At 35.7% G+C, this 18,064-nt stretch overlaps 1 protein-coding gene across 7 annotated transcripts in view; it reads left to right on the top strand.

Annotated features, from left to right (window-relative positions):
• NCKAP5 (NCK associated protein 5) overlaps window positions 1–18,064 on the top strand; it is a 395,279-nt gene that overhangs the window by 204,032 nt on the left and 173,183 nt on the right. The gene's annotated exons all lie outside the window — the stretch shown is intronic.

The raw sequence follows: 18,064 nt of genomic DNA, 5'->3' as shown, positions 1-18,064 counted from the left end.
TCCCGAAGTGAGAGATCTCCACTGATGTTGAAGGATGCTCCTGGAAGCATGTGCCAAATAATACTGTGCTCGAGAGTAAGAGGAGGAATTCCTGTGCAGATGTAGTGATTTGGTTTACAAACCTTTTTATGTCAGAGGACAGTGAAAACCTCCTTTTGTCAAAATTGCAGATTCTCTTGCTACTGCTGTTTAAAGAGACTGAGGTTCATGTTTAGTGTTTATGTACTGTGAAATCCTGTACCTGTCGAAGTTCACAGCTGTGTGCATTTTATTTTGCACAATAATAGGCATAGTTTTGCAGGTATTTCTAGTTACAGATAATTCTCCATTGTAAAACATGTTTAGATTTATGAAAGGACAGTACTGATATTGGAGCTGAGTTCTATTACTGAGTAATGTAGCTGCCTAAGAGCGCTGCAGTGATGTACTGTAAGATGTTTCCAAGATAGATAGGACCTGTGGTTGTCAGGAGGACTTTTGTTACTTATTGCTGGTTTGCTGTTCTTATAGATGTATTTTTAAAATTGAATTGGAACATGCAAAGTTAAAGAGCTGACTGTTTCTTTCCTGTGGAACCTGCCATAGTTTGGTTTCTTTCAAACTTTGGGAAATCAGGAAAGTCACATCTGTGTCAGGTGCTATTCTGCAATTCCTTGATGCTATATAAGGTAAAGAGACTATTCAAAACCAACACATTCCTTCACATATTTAATAAAAAGATTCCTTTGCTAGACATGATAGATACCTTAATTCCAAGGACCAGCAGATCTACCAGAAAAAAGATCTACAAAGATCAACAGAAAATAATTTGGTTTTCTTTAGTTTATTTTTTCCCTTCAGTCGAGCCATTTGATATTAATCAGGTGTGGTCTAAAAGAACATCTTTTTAAATGCTTGCTTTTAACATTCTTAATTGTGAGCCATTTTTCAGGAAAGAGCCTGCCCTGATTACACTGGAAGATCGCCATCACTTTTTCTTCATAGCTTGCCTTGATGCCCCCATACATGATTACACCCTCTGTGAAAAAACAAACTCCTTCATACTTAGGTTACCTTTTTATTTGGAAGTATGAGATACTTTTATATATATATATATTTATATATATAACTAAGGCATTTTTACAAAGATTTTAAAAGGATGAAAAGTGGTTTTAAACAGAAAATAATATGGAAGCTAGGAGGATAGAAAGGCATATAATAGATGAGAAATTAGGAGTGCTTAACAGGTGCTCTGTCTTAAGTCTTCCCTAAAGGAAAATAATAGCATACATATACAATAAACATTGACAAGGATGATCTGAAATCACAATATAAAATGTGAAAGGTAACCAGTTAAAGAATTAAGATAAGTAGATTCAACCGGATCATACTCACAGGCGCCAACTGTAGTCAGACAACCACTGACAATTATATATGTAGGCAGTTGAAGAATGAGTGAAGTCCCAAAGGAGTGCTATTTACTTATATATAACTAGGAAATTGTGCAAGGAAGATTAGACCAATTTGCTGTTAATAAAATTTAGATATGGTTCTACAGTAGTCTTCATGAAGAAGACTAAACAATTATGGTCCCAGTGCTCAGTTCAGTTGCCTGTGCTCTAATAAGTAGCTTCAGAGAAACTCTTCCAGGAAATTTTTTATTAAATTTAATGTACTCAGAGAAGAACTGCTGTGGTTAACAATACTCTGTAGTATCTCTCTTGAAGTGCTTTTGAAGTTAGAGCATGGCTAGAATCAGATGCTACATCCTTAGTGGCAGCTACAGATGATCTGCTTTGGAAAGACTTTTTCATGATGGAAAAAAATGGTGATATTCCCATGTCCTGCAATTTGAGGTTAATCCCTTACTTCACCCATTAGGAACTCTTTCCAACCAGATGTATTAGAATAGTTTTAGAATATTTTGCAGAAAATGTGATAATAGGCAATGAATTTAAATATGACAGACTTCTGCCTGGATTGCAATCATAAAACTGTAAATCACTTTTGTATATGTATTGAAAATTCACGTGTGCTTCAAAAGTACTAAAATGGAAGATTGCCTTTATTTATAAGACCACCTAATTTTGTCAATTCTATACACTATTCCTCTCGTTGTTAATGGCCTTTACTATTGACATGCTTTGAAGAGACATATAGTAATGGCTCCATATAATCTGAAAATTCTTCTGTTTCAAAAAAAAAAAAAAGGCCTTTCGTATAACTAAGTGCTTTTAAAAATATCAGTAATTCTTTCAGCTGCGTTTCCTACCAAAACAAATAAGAGAGTGTTTTCTTTTTAATTTTGGTGGAATAGAACTCTTCAACAGTTTAATTTTTTCATGTAAAAGCCAGATCCATCCTTCTGAACCTGAACATGGAAAAATTCTCTACTTCAGATAGTATGTGTACCTTTGTCTTTTAAAATATTATCTTCATTGCATAATATCTGTATAATGAAATAATATTAAAGAGGAAATGGAGGGAATACCTATGAAAGGAGGACAAAGTGGTGATAAAGATCTTGAATCCTTACACTAAAATAAACTACAGAGAAGTTAAACTAGGTAAGGAGAACAGGCAAGAAGAAAGCTGGCAAAGAACAGATATTACCTTAGGGTCTGTAATGGATGACTGTGGTAAAGACTGTCTTTTTAAAAGCATTAATCTGGTTTGAGCTGCAGGATTGTCTACTAGAGTTGTTTTCTACACCAAAACAATGACTCAGTCTCTCTTTAAAGTCTTCTGTTTCCCCGTAATGCTGTACAATGGTACCTTTTATTAATTGCTCCTTCCTAGGAAGGGAGAGGATATGAAATGCAAATGACAGGAATGTTTTGAAACCTTGATTGCATATGCCTTCCACAACTGGCAGTCTTATGCATGCTCACGCCAGGCATATATGTGCTGTCCATGGTTTGAGACTCATTTCTGGAAAGCAAGCAGTTCTTTTGGAGAGTGAAGACAACACACATTTTTAAAATCAGTATGTATAATGTTAGTTAAGACTGATCCTCTGATTCCATGATTAGATTTAAGACATGGATTTGTCCCATTTTAATTTACTGATCCTATCACATTGTGGTTCCTTTTTGTCATATGACTGTAAACCTATACTTAAAAGCTATATGTGATATGCGATTTTCGGATTATAGCGTGTTTATCTTTACTAATGGGTCAGAGAGAAAGTGCGTTTATGATCACGATTTTCGTGGTTGTTTTCCTGTTAGATGCTTGAGGTGGTTGTATTAATAATTTTTCTGTACTATAAAACTTGTGCTATAAACTGTAAATGTATCATTAATGGGCAGTGGTGTATATTCAGATTGATGGTGGTAGGTACAGAGCAAATTAAACCATGAGGGAATATTATGATTCAAAAGCTGACATAAAACCAAGTGATCTTGATAGTGATACTTCTCTTTTATGAGCATGATTGGAATCTTCAAAGGATCATTGGTTGACTGAGTCTAAATTTTACCTTTACAATTTTCCAACAAACTAAAACAGGGAACCTACACTCCCATTATAATTGCAAGCAGATAAAATCTTATCCAGAAAAGTGCTCAGCCTTTTTAAGATACTGGTGTGCCTTCTGCTCTCATTAAGGGCAGAAGGAAAGGAGTGCTTCAGGTACCTTTGAGGAGTTTGGTGCCTTAAATAGCACAGATGTACAGATTTGTGGTACAGTGGATAAGAACATGAAATCCTGAATGTTATCTGAGTAGAATAATAGGTGAATCCTTTGTCTTGTCTAGATTCCAAAGCAAGGTTTTCTGGTTTTCATGTGTGTATGAGGCAGGGAGGAGAAAGGGCTTTCTGTAAAGTACTCTAAAGGAAATGGTACAGGCAATAGTATAAGAAAACAGGCACAGAGATGTACTCAACTTGATATCGCCTGTTGTATCCGAAGGCAGGCACTATATATTAGGGCTGTTGTAGAATCATATCTTTCCTCATAGTTTGCATAGCTGGCTTTCTAATGCTGGTGTGCAAGCAAAGAGCTGGTCTTTAAATGTGACCAATACATAATTGTAAATATAATCAGTTTGTCATCCTGCTCTGCATAACCTCTTAAGTACCTACACTAACTAATAGAAATAGAATAATTTATCTGCCTGACTTGAGGTGGTAGTATATTTTTTCAACCTAGTAGCAATTTGTAGTCTGCATAGATTGGATTGTTTCACAGGAGAATTATTATGGTAATTTTAATTTTATCTTAGAACTTGTAATTATTCCACAGTATTGTTCTAATGTAACAGGCCATGCAGCAGTTCATTTGTTTGTCAGTGCTCAAAATTGGACAGGGCATCTAAAAAATTTAGTTTTAATCTTTTTCTTTTATCAAAATGTTTTGGGTGTGTATTTTCCTCTATGAGCACCTTTCAAATATGATTATTAAAAGTTGCAGTGAGTATATTTAAAGCTGAAAAGCGATTAGATGCAAGCTGTTTTGCAGTTTTGCTTCTCAGAGTATATAATAAACATTAAGAGAACAGGATGGGATTATTTTTTCTTGTGTAGGCTTATAGACCTAGTTCTTCTAATTATTCATTCCTTACTCTGTTACTACATTTTGCTTGATACTCTACGGGTGCATCCTCAGGGATTGATGACCTGAAGGCATAAGTTTGTTTCAGCTGCATGAATGTTGCTTGTGCATTTTCTTGATGTATGTAATGGAACTTGCTTAGAGGAAAAATGGGTTTAAAAAAGAAAAGATGCTTGGTTTTAGTCCATCAGTATCAGTAAAGACAGCTGTGAGGTCTTTCTTCACTTCTGTTTGAAGGAAAGGCTTAGGATTCTCACTGAGTTTGGATCTAGACTTAGCAGAGGGAATGTCACCAGGAAAAGAATGGACAATTATTTCCCTTTTTAAGGATTAAGAAAGTATTGAAGGACAAATGCTACAGTTTTAAGGCATCTGACATGAATCAAACTATTCAAATAAATATGGAAAATTGGTGGGCCAGATTCTCACCAGCTCCTGAAAGGTGCTGGATGACTGCACTAAAAGTGCAACGATGAGAGTCGACTACATCTGGCTTATGGCAGGAATGGACCTAAGTAGTTACCATGGGCTTTGCCCATAAGGGGTTTATTGCTTAAAATCATGATATTTTTTGCAGTGCCATTAATCATGCTGAACTTATGTAACTAATATGGTTATAATTCCTAACTCCATAGGGATTCTGTTACAATTTAGTAACAATTACTGTCTACTATTGCAGATAGATTTTATTGTAAAGCATTTCCAAAAATCTTAATGTGATTATCTTTGGTCATAATGTGTGCTTCAGTTTGCAGATACTGTAAGAAAATGTAGATTGATTTGAATGATTGTTCAGTGTAACATGATTTTAATTCCATGAGTAATGCCTGCCTCATATTCTCAAATTTTATGAATCGGGTACTACTGCCCTTCAGTTGAATTGTGTATTAAATACCATTAATTAAATATGTATTCCACAAAACATCCATTATCTTCCAAGCATGCAGTATTATCTTCCAAGCATGCAGTATAAGAACTATGGATTGGTTATTCTGAAAACGTTGGTCTGACGCACGTCAATAGAATATTGTATTGCATAAAACAATGAGCTCCCCTTCTGACAATCAGATAACTAAGGATATGCTACAAAAGGATGCAGAGAAAGTACAAATCCTGTTCAGAACAAGTCACATCGTAGAGAACACTGAGTATTTTAGGTTGTTGATACACACTCTTAATTTACATATACCTTGGAGAAGATTTTTCTTTTGCATCATTCTGTTTCATGATAAATGAATCCCAGTTCAATTGCTTTCTTCAAGATAAGGAATTTTACTCTTCTTGGTTTTCACCACCATTCCAGATAGGAAGGAAGAAGTGGTATGCCAAGGGAGAGCTGCATTTGTCATGAGAAAAGTGGTTAGGAGGAAATGTGAGACGATGAGGCTTAACACTGCAAGGGAGCAGAGATTTCTGTAGTCTCTTGTTTTGGCAGAGGAAGTTGTGCTGCATTTTGAAACTTGACATACCTTTTTCTGGAAGCGTTTTTAATCCTCCTTTTTCTTCTACATTTGTGGGATTTAGTTGTCCAATTTTTCCTGCCAGTACATAGCAGAGAAAGCACATTTTGCCATACATTGTGCCTGCATTGGAAATCCAAGTAAACTGTGTGTTTTGAACTAAGTTTTCATTCTCTGGGAATACAGATTAAATCATTAAGTAAGTTGTAGTGCCCTTATTGGTGTTTGCAAGCTGCAGAGTCTGTTAATTGAATGAATGTGGCGTGGGTTGATACACTGTCTCACTTGATCAGAAGGCAACCTTTTCCTGTCTTTAGCTATAGATTTCATCTTTCATCCTAAGGCCTTTTTAGAGGCACTGAGTTGATTGTGGTTTTATTGCTGTGTTCCATTTGTCTTCAGTTGGCAGTTTCCTTCTAGCTTGTATCTACTAACCATAAGAAAGCTGATCATGTATAGATGATAAGCAAATAACAGTAAGCCTGTGTATCTCAGAATATGAATTCTGTTTAAGATAAAGTATTTCTTAATCTTCTCAAATACTGTAAATGTCTGCTGCTACTACATGTGTATTCTTAAGTTGAAGAGAAATAAACCAAAAACCCAATCCAACTATCAGTGTCTTCCTTAAAAGACAAATATCTATCAAATTCAGTTCTTATATCTTAGTCTCAACCCTTCACAGAGAAAACAGCTCATTTTGTCTAAGACAGTAGTGAATAGCAGGGGAGTATGTTATATTGGTATGAATTTATTGTAGAACCTGTTCAAGAAAGAATTAGGGAAACTTACTTTTTAAAAAAAAAAAATTGAATTTCACAGAAGCCATTTGGATATTCTGAGATATTTGTTGAAGACAATTTTAGTGTATACAGGGAAGAACAATGGGTCACTGGTTTCACTAGTTTCATACTTCAGTGAGTATTCTTGTTGTAAAAATACTTTAAATATTCTGGGTTTTGTTCAGCTCTTGTAGTCATGTACTGAATTGCTGAAATTTATAGCATTGCAAAATAACAAGCAATATTTTCCCATTCCAGACTTGCCTGCATTTCATTGTGAGCCCTCTGTTGCATATTTTGTGACATATTTAGTGTTTATTGCAGTGCTATGTCTATTTTCTCAATGAGTGTGTTTGTAATAGGACACTTACACTGGCAACTGCAATGTGAAACACATGTGTCATGATCCATTGTAGTGCTGGCAGGATGAGAAATGTCAACTGAGGTTGTTGTAAGAGGTTTCCTAATCCTCGTGAACTAAGGAGTGAGATGCTTTCTGAATCATTGCCATCTGGAGTATATAAAAATGTGAAATAACCTTTTATCATTAGGTTGGCACATGCTACTGGAGCAGTATTGGCATTGATGAAGTTCTAGCAAATTGAAATACTATGCACTGAAAAGAACTCACTGCTTCATTATATTGTCTAGGTTCTTCAGAACCCTCCCCTCCAATTTATGAAGTTTATTGAGTACTTAATAATGTTTTAAATCTAAAAGACACAGAGTCTTTATTTACAATAATCTGGCATTTTAATATGGATATTAATATAGTTATAAATACAAAACAACATGCATGTGGTAGAGAATAATTTGTAATTCATACTATAATCAGGCAATTTAGCTCATTCTCAGTGTTCTTGACTTGCTGTACTTATATGACAGGTATTTATTGCCCAGAAATTTTAGGGTCTAAAATCAGGCCAAGAGGCTTCATCCCCCACTTTACCAGAAGCAATCATAGCACGTAATCCTTCCATAATCTGATCACACCCACTATAAAATAGTTCTGTTCGACTGTTGCTATTGCGCGCCTGTTGCATACTGAACTGCTTTTACTTGCAGTTCATAAAATACTGCTCAGTTTATACATATTTGTTCTTATATCAGGTTCATTTTATAGATACATACTGACTAATCCTGTTCCCGCTGAACCTTTGCTTTACCAGACTAAACTTGCCCAGCTTTTTTAGCCTCATTCATGTGCAACATAAGTTAATTTTTCTTGAAGATAATGTGGTCTGAACATGTATTTCAGATTTGTCTTACCAATTTCACAGGTATTGTCTGTCTGTTACTGCCATCTTCCTAGAGCAGGTGCTTTTCCTCACATGGAACTTAGTTGCTCGGTATTGATGGGAGGAGAAGATTGCCAGGAAATTATAGCTGGTACCCAGTAAGGTGCCTGTAGGCATCTATAGGTGCCCTGTTTGAGAGTAAATGCCTGGAGTTTCTTTAGCAATACCCTTATAGGTAGTGGAAGCACTGGCTAAGTTCCCCAAACTCTTGGTGTTCACACAGCCCCCACATATCTTCCTTCCTGATCTGGTCTATGTCTTTTGCTGCTGTCCTGAACCCTTTCCTGTCTATCTTCTCTTACCTGTTCTTCCTTCAGTCTCTGTTTATCTGGATTCTCTTTCACTTAAAACACCCAGCTGAGTTTCTGAATGGGCAATATTATAATTCTTGCATCCAGGAGAGACTGATATTTTGCTGCTGTTTAGCAAAGCTTATATGGCCAGGCACATTTCTAGTTAAAAATACTGAGTTGGATGTGGAATCTTAATCACTTTGAATCTTCATTTTGAAGGGTTAATCATCATGGAGTTCAGAGAACTAGATGCAAGTCCTCTTTACTCTTCAGATTAAACAATATGAAGGCTGAGAGGTAGGGCTGGATTTAGAAGATGAAGGATTAGAACTGTTTAACTAATTCTTTTGAGGATGTGATTTCATTCTATCATGCTTAAATTGAAGTGGGCCAGTGATTTTGCAATTCCATAAATATAATAGATGAGAATATATTTTATTTTAAGCATCTTGTTTAATCTCCATATATTCTTATGTAATTCTAACAGAAATTGATGTTTGCAGTATTGAGCTTAAATTAGTGTTTAAAAAGTGCTAGCCAATTCCTCTGCTAATTGTGTTTATTTCTGCTATATAGACAAAACCAAAACATTGCTGATTTTTCTGTAAATGGTATCGCTGTCAATTTCATAAACGCATGGAGATTAAATAAAAAAGATGAATATCATATTCTCTATCTTTTATTTCTTAATGTTTTGTTTTAACACTGTTCAGTAAAAGCTCTAAATGCATCTGCCGCTGTGTGTTGTGTGTATATGCTATTGCTCAAGCTAGTAAGAATGCTCAACAGCACATTTTAGACATTCTGACTGCTTACTTGATTTACCTACTCTTTTATGATTTTCCAAGACAAGTGTTGGTTTTACAGTTAACTAATAACCTGTAATACAACAGAGATAAATTAAAAAAGTAAATAGCACTCCTCCTCCCACCAGAATATTTAGATAGGTCCAAATTGTGATGGTAGCTAACATGCAAGTATCTGAGCTAGCATTCAGTGAGTAACACAGCACCAGAAATAGTGTGTTTATCAGTGCATTCTCTAAACCTGCCAGATGAATATTCTGGTGACTGCCCTGCACCGAGCTCCTTGATTCAGTGCTGTTGGTCAGGATCTAAGCCAGCTCATTTAAAGTTAGCTTGGTTATTTGAGCTGCAGCAATGGTTTTGATGAAGAGCGTACATCTCTTGCAGAAATAACATACGGCAAATTGCGTTAGGAAGATAAGCAGTGCTTTGGAGGAGAAATAATCACACTTTCAGAAATTTAAAATCTACATTTGAAAAATACATTCATTTAAAAAATGGAAGAAGGATTATCTCATGGTAGTAATAGTGTCATTGCCTTCCTGGTCCATGGAAATAGAGAAGATTTGTAAAGATTGGTATTGTCTTTTGTTACAGAAGCTGATACAAGTCTAATAAACAGTATGATCTCTTCCTAATAATTCAGTCTGTACTTAGCTTGAAATTTTCTGTTTCTGACCTGAAGAAGTACTTGTGTAAACATGCTTCACTCTGTTTTTCCATAGCTAAATCAGTTGGCTTTAAAGAAAGATTATGAAAATGATTCAAAATCACTTAGGATTTATTTCCTCTGTTGGCTGCTAAATGAAAATAGTGATGCTTTACAGCTAAGCAAGCAGAGAAATTCTGAACAATTTACTAACTTCCCCAGGAGTTTTACAACAACAAAATTAAATTCCCCAATGGGATATGGGTAGAAAAGGGTCTTACAGCTAGGTCTCCTCTCCTTTGAGGAACTAACCTCATAAACAGACTACACTTGCCACCTGATAAATGTCTGTGTTTTTTTTCAGGGGGTGTGGGGGTGGGAGAGCAGAAGGCTTCATTTTGTCACCCTTTTTTTAGGAGTGGAGTGAAGGGTTGAGAGGGAAAAGTCTTGATTTCATTACAGTATTCACATGGGTCTCACTTGCATGGGTTTCTGATGCAGCAGGTGCACCTGGGGCATCATCAGGAGCTATTCTGGGTGGTGAGCTGTGGGAGTTGAGAGCTAAATAACCCAGCAGACCTCTGAGATGGCGATTTCAGTCCCCATCTTCATGTATCCTGTGGAGACAGCAGGAGAAAATACTATGAAAAAAAAGCAAATTTGTTTGTTATACATATATGCAAATTTTTTATACATGAGATTTCTCATTTGTAGAATTCATGGTGTTTTGCAAAGTAAATCTTTGTTTATTCAGTAAAACAATGTCATACCTGAGACTAAAAATCCTGGGTTTGACTCTGTGATGAACTTCATAAGGTGAATAATAGGGTTGAGTTCTTCATCAGGCATTGAATGCTTACCTGAAAAGCATAGCGAGATAATAGTTGATCAAGCCTATTAAGCAGCATTGGATTAATAAAAAAAAACCAACCCTAAAGGATTAAAATTATACACGAAAAATGGGGTAGATGGGAGAGAACAGTGTTGCTGGATGTCAGGAAACTGTTTTCCTATCTGATTTCCCAAGCTGCGTGGTCTAACCACCAGTATGTGACTGATAATGCAAGGCCTTTTACGAATACATTTTCTAAAGGAGGGGGAGAAAACCCCTGAATTCAAAAAATACCTGATACACATTTCCAAAGATGCCTGTCCAGTGTAATGAAGTTTTCAGTCACCACAAGTCTTCTTGCTAATTGAGAAGATGAAAGCTGCAGATACCTGGTTCTCTAAGTCTGTAGGCTCCCAAATCAGCTTAAGTAAATCTTTGGAAAGAAAAAAAAATCCACCGTATAATTTTGTGTTTCAAAATTCAGTGTGGCATAGATGATGGTATTTCGATAAACAAGTTGCAGGTTCAGTGCAGAATATTACTTACTGTAAGCACATTCTGATTGAGTTCTGTTAAAGCTGATTTAGAAGGTTTATTGTATTAAAAACTACAACAGAGATACCTAGCTTTCTGATAAATGGAGTGCTGGCAGATCATATCTTTGTAATTTATGAACATTGTAGATTATTGTAAATGTCATTAATTCACTGATTTTTTAGCAAAGAGAACAAAAGGATATGAAAAAAAGTTGAGGAGCAAGAATATTAAGTAAAAGGTGGGGGCAGGAATAATGCTTCTTGTCACATGCCTGGCTTTCCTGTTTGGGGTTTAAGAAAGTCTGGCTATTAGGATGTGGATTAGTGGAAGATTCATTCTTCTTCATGATGTAGGTCAGACACTAGCAAACATGTGGTGAAGAAAAAGCCTGTTTTTCCCAGTAGCAAGTGGAAACAGTAGCTCTGCGGACTTTGAAACAGAGGACCAGACAGAATGATTAGTTTTGGTGTCCCATGTGCTATGCAACAGATTTGAAATGTATGAGTAATGAAGGCTTCATGCGGAAGAGTCTGTGACTGCACAGTGTGGGGCCACGTTAATGCTTTTTTAAAAAGCAGCTCAGTTCCTGAGTAGCCTTTTGTGAGAAGTCATTTGTCCAAGTCAGAAAAAGGAACTAGCAATGTCCCGGAACATGCACAAGAGGAGTATCCCCAGGAGAGCCTATTCACAGGAGCCTGACTTTAATTTCATGCTAAGAGAGGCTGTTTGCAGGTACTGCATCTTTCTGGAGAAACTTTTCTTATTGATTGTGTTAAGTCTGAGAGAATTTAAGATGAATGATACAGTGAAATTCATAAAGCTGATTATATACTAATAGTTAGAGTTCACACTTGTGTGCAATCAATTTGAAGAGGTCTTAAGACCTCTTTTACAGCACTTTAAATGTTGGTCTGAAGAACTGTTTCTTCTTTCAGCAGTTTCTGTGAAATCTCTCCATTTTTCATGCCATGGAAAGCATATAACTCTGATGTGTAGCAATGTGTGATTTATGCAAGCCACAATTCATTTACCCATGGTTTAGATACTTCTATTATATTTAAAATAGTTTCATAGATTTGTCATGGGCTAATTCCATTGCAGCAGAAATGTTCAGAAGTCTTTCTTAATCTCATTTTCAAGTTGTGATAATGCTATCGTTGACTTCGAAATGAATTTCCAAATTTTAGTTGTCTTCTGTCTTCTCCTTCCTCTCCATTTTTAGTTTGAATTTTAAAATTCCTATTATTTAAAAACCTGTCATCACAATGACTTCTGAGAACTGACTGCACATAAACCAGCTTAGTCTCATTTGCTTCTCTGACTGTGGATCTTTAGAAGTATTGCCTTCTTTATAGACAAATCTACAGTTGTCATTAAGCATCTATCCTATTCATAATTTTTTAGATGTTTTCACTCATACAGTTAACACTTTTTTTTTAGATTTTTGCTGCTCAATTACGTGTTGTTCTTTTAAGGGCTGGTTATTAGAAATATGATCAAAACCAGAGTATAGTTGTAAACAGTTTAAAAAACCCCACACTAATAAACCAAATACTAGGCATCTTTTTTTTTTTTTTTTTAATTTCTTGCTTCCACTGTCTGAAGTTGCTCAGTTTAGTCATCAAAGTTGTAGAATAAAAATAGAGGATTGTTTCTATGCTGTTAAGTCCCTGAGGTTTTAAGCTTTGATATCAAGAAGGACCCTTGGTGTCTAGAAACAAACAGTGCACAGGTTTGTAAATTGTACAGCAAGATTGCTAGAAAATGAAAAGTTCTTGACACAGTACTGTGCAGTCTGTGTAAGAAGCAGAAAATTTGTCAGTTTGCGACTTACTTATTTTTCAAGTATCAGCAACTTAATTTGCCAGTATGCTGTCAGTCTTAAATTTCAAGATGAATTGAAACCATAGTCAGGATCAGATAATGAAATCATCATTATCGTTTTCCTTATTTGGCTTCTCTAGTGTCTTTTGAGTGGATGCCTCATGAAAAAGACAAGAGTGGCTGAATTTCAAAAAACTTTAAGAATTAAGAGTAGTGGATTGTATTATTTCAGTTTCCTAATCAAATTATTTGTGCATTGATATTGTTGTTGGAAAAGCAGTAGCTTAAACATCTTTGAAGATTTCTTATGGGCATTTTTGATTGTAGAACATTATGCCCATCAAGCATAAGTGTGTATTTGCAGGTGATAAACCTTGCTAAGCCTGTAGATGTTTTAGTGTGTTTTCATACATGTAACTCCGAGTAAGTTGCTGGAAAATGTGTGCATACTGTAATGAAATTAGCCATACCCAGCCAGGTTCACTGAATACTTTTGTCACATATAAAAGTAGGTTTTCCTCTTGCCAACTCTTCTTTCAGATACCTCACAAAATTATACTGGTTGATAATATTTTAAGGAAGTTTACTATGGAAGTTTTGGTAATGTGAATACCGATTATATGTTCAAAGCATGACACTTGGAATCATATCTCTACTTAATTTCTAAGGAAAGATTATATCTACCCCCTGCAGGCATTTTAGTAACTAATCTGGATGAATCAAAATCTTCATGCTGAGTGTAATTAATTTTTAGGCCAATCTAATATTTTCTAGACTGCTTGTTTGGTATGGATCAGCTTGATTGCAATGATTCTTCAACAGTGAAATTTCTTTCTGGTTAGATCAGCCAGCTGAAGACTCCCATCTATCTTTCAGTAGATGGATGCGTTTCCTGGTGATGTCATCAGGAGTCTGTTTTCCACACGTTTGTGGGAAAACATTGTCTCGTTATCCTCCTTTCAGCCTACTGCCAGTACTCTGGGAGGACAAGATTGATGTAGAAGTTTTGGGTGTTTCCTTTCTTTGTGTAGTTAGGACAGGCAACTCTCTGAGAAGATTCTTGTAATAAAAAAAAAGTTTTAAAAAACTTTGGCAATATGTAATACCTAGGGATATCGAAAATAGTCTAGGTCTTTTATCTATAGTGTTACCCTATGTAAAAATAGTTGAGGTGAGTTGGTGAGAGGTTTATTTAGACTACAGGCTCTTTACAGCTGGGATTTTCGTTCCTTTTGCTAGGCAGTTTTTGATGTAGAAATATATCATAAGATGTTCTAATTCCAGGAATTATGTGCTTCCCCATCAGTCCCTTTAAGTTCAACTTCTGCAGTTACATTAATAAAAAAAAGCAATTTTGGTCATATAGCAGCTCTAACAGTGCTGCTTACATGGGTATGTTCCACCCACTTAGTGTAATGCAGCAGTGAAATGGGAAAATTTATCTATAGGCATTTCTGTATGTCTCAGCACTGCCTAAAATCCTAGCAGAGGAATTCTGTGACAAGTGTGCAGCTTTTCTTTCTAACTGGTGAACTGTAGTCTGGGGGATTGTTTCAGCTACAGCAGTGCCTTTTTTGGCAGGTGAAGTTAATGGTTTCTGACAGGAATCACTATGTAGGCTTGTTTTCCTCAGTTTGAGCTCTCATGTGTTAAGCTTTCACATGTTGGACTTGGAAGAACTTATCTGTATTTACAACTCAAAGAATTATAAATAGGACAGTTTCTGATATCGCCATTCTAAGATTATTTTATGAATTTTCTGTTCTTCAGTGGTTTAAGTTTGCATTTCAGTTTTCATGTCTTCTGAATCATAATTTGAGCCTGAGTTAAAGGCACTCCTTTGTTAAACCAAATTCTATTGATGATGAATTCTCATGTGCTTAAAATATCATGAACATCTTTTGTTCTTGCAGGGAAGTTAGCCGGTATAAAATCTGGTGTTTAAGCATTCCATACTACAGTGTGCTTAGGAGATTCTTTGTTGACCATACGCCTCTGTCAAAACATAATTGATGGTGTTCAGCTCCAAAAATGAAGAGCCTATATAGGGGAAATCCAAATTTATCCAATTAGTCATACAAAATCTTTTCCACCTAATCAGGAAATCTGCTTCTATGTCTGTAAAAGGCATAGCAAGTTGAGACATTTTTAGAGAACTATTTTAATTGAAAGGGTAAAACCCACAAACCAAAAGAAAATTTCACATATTTTTTCCATAGCTGGGTATATGACACCTGTAACTTGTAATTGCTGAAATATGCACATGAGAAAAAAGGAAAAAACACGACTATATCTTTTGTTCATATAATTCCCAACTTCCACTTGCAAGTGAAAAAAGTAAAAATATTTTATGTAACTGCTATGAAGTTTGTTGATTGTATCAAATGTCTTACAAATATAGTAAAAATGAATAAAAAGTCTTTGTTGCAATGTTCTGCAGTTGAATATTCTAGCGGTTATTCTAAACTGTGAAGCTGAAGCTTTGTGCAGTCTAGATGAGCAGTCCTATCATACTCAGATGTTGTGGAGGATTATCAACTTGTCCAAAGACAGATACGTGCCTGCATCTGTTACTAAAACTACATGAGAGTAAAAATGGCATTTGTTTCATTTATAGCTTCGAAAAGTTATCTCAGTGGATGCAGAAGAAACATATAGGGAAAGTATTTGTTGATGGAGAAATTGAGCACCACTGTGGCCATCTGGAGAAAATATAAACCAAGATACTTAACAAGAAAGAACAAACACTGCTATCTCACATTTCACATAGGAGCTTTCTTTTTGGTATTTTGCTTTTATGGATCTGATATGTAATTCATTTAGATTGAAAATCTCCCTATAGTGGAGTACAGACCTCTTCTGCCAACAGGTGTGTAGAAGCAAAAAGACATGAAGCTACTTAAAAGCATTCAAAACGTAAAATATGTGATTTGTGGCTGTCACCTGTCTGCTGTGAAGCCATACTGTTAGGCATTATGTAAATAGAGGTAAGGTTTGGGTTGGAAAGGACTTTAAAGATCGTCTATTTGAATCCCCCTGCCATGGGCAGGGACACCCTGCACTAGACCAGTTTGCTCAAAGTAGATATTCTATGATACATTTTTTGGCTCCCCTTGCACTTACATAATTCATAGGCATACATTAACATGCATATAAACCAGCCTTTCAGAATACTTCAGAATCTTGTCTTTGTACTGAAATATATATGTGAATATAGATTGTAACAATTCCTGTTGCTATTGCTAAAGAAAGGAAGTTGCAAGTGAGGAAACTAAATGTCTTCCTGCTGAGGATGAATCTGGTGGCTGATGTTGGAGTAAGTTATGTAAATACATGGTTAATTTGCTGCCCACTGTCATCTTTGTTAGAAATTCTTAAGCAAAAGCTTTGCCACATACAAGAAAATTATATCTCAGATGCTTCTTGTGATTTTGCATATGAGCCTGATATTCTTATTAAATTTGATATTCTTATTAAATTTTTATTCTATTGAGAAAAACTTTCCACTGATTTCAGCAGAGCTTCATACTTCTGTGAGGCAAGTCCTTCCCCATGGCTAGTTACACTTGTAAGATAGATGCTGTTAAAATTACTTAAAATTATTTTACTTAAACCTTATTGACCATTTAAATTGTTTTCAGCAGCTTGTTGATCTCACGTTCCTTATGATTGCCAAGATAGTGATGGCAAGTAAGATCTCTTCCTGTTACCTGGATTTGCTCAGTGTAGCCCCAGCCCAATGCTAATGCCATTAAACTTATGTCATGGCATGGCAGGAACTGGGTAGGGGAGTTATAGAGAGAGAAGGTCAAGCCCTATTGTCCTGTTTTATTTTTTAATGAGAACTTCTGTTTGTTTTTATCAGAAGAGGCCACTTTATTCCCTTTAGAAATCTTAGTGATTTGCTAGTGATGGCTCTCATACAGCAGAAATCACAAGCAAAATAAATACCGAGAGAACATGTGGCAGTCAAATGTGTTTTCACTCAGCATGTTCTTTGGTAATATCATATTTCTTTCTTAAAAGGTATATTTAGCTTTTTCTTTTAAAATCCTGAGGTTTTTTCCCAAGAACTTGTAATGCATTTCCCTTAAGTTGCATGCTGGTGATCAACATCTATATGCCTTTGTTTCTAATTAAAAAAAAATAAAGCTTAAAAATACACTCCTGGGAGAACTTTAATTTTAAACTCATAATTTCATATGATGTTGTTTAATAATAACCCACTGGAAGCATAAAACAAAATTCTGCTTCTTTATTAATTTTTTACTACTGAACATGCTTGTTACTTTATGATTTTCAATGACAGTTTTCTTAAAGTACCCAAAAATTTCACGTACTGTCTTCTGAGGATCTTAAGGTCTAGCATTTGACAAATAAATTTTTTTATAAGAGCTTTGTCAGGGTCTAAAGAGAGTTTTATTCCTTTGGCTCTCATAGATGAACCTTGCTGTCCACATACACTGTCTTTCTGGTTTATGAAACTGTATTAGTATCTCTCCAGTCAGCAGTGTCTAAGCATCACTCACTGAAGAAATGTAACTGAGGCAATGTCTGTCTTGCCTGTTCCACACCCCTCCCCAAGCCATACATGGATGTCTGTGTCACTTTTCCATAGAGAGGAAGAGGAGAAGAGGAAATTTTATGGAAATTTCCTCAGAAAATGTGGCTACAATAGTAATGTTAAGTGTTTATCCTGTTTATCAGTTATTTCTTCCTCTGGAGAGGGAAGCTTGTTCCTAGCTTTCCTTTCTACAGCTCTAGGTACCTCTGAAAGTGACAGGGAAAGAAGCAGACTGCAAAATTTCAACAGATTAATCTGTGCTTGGGAGGGGAAACTGGTAACTAAGACAAACCTTATCTTCAAAATTCATCGGTGTTTTGCTTAGTCTCCAAAGTACCTTGCATTAGCATCTTCCATGCTGTAATTGGCATTGATAATGTGTTGTGATAGAACTGAAATGCCTCGTTGAGCTGCATGCTCTCTAAATTTTTAGTGGGTGTCCCGTACAATTTACTGCTGGAAACTTGTAATGGCTCCATACTGAT

Source organism: Balearica regulorum, chromosome 6 (assembly GCF_011004875.1).
Source record: "Balearica regulorum gibbericeps isolate bBalReg1 chromosome 6, bBalReg1.pri, whole genome shotgun sequence".
Taxonomy (NCBI): Eukaryota; Metazoa; Chordata; class Aves; order Gruiformes; family Gruidae; genus Balearica; species Balearica regulorum.
Note: the sequence above shows the minus strand (reverse complement) of the source record. Positions and strands in the feature narration are given on the sequence as shown.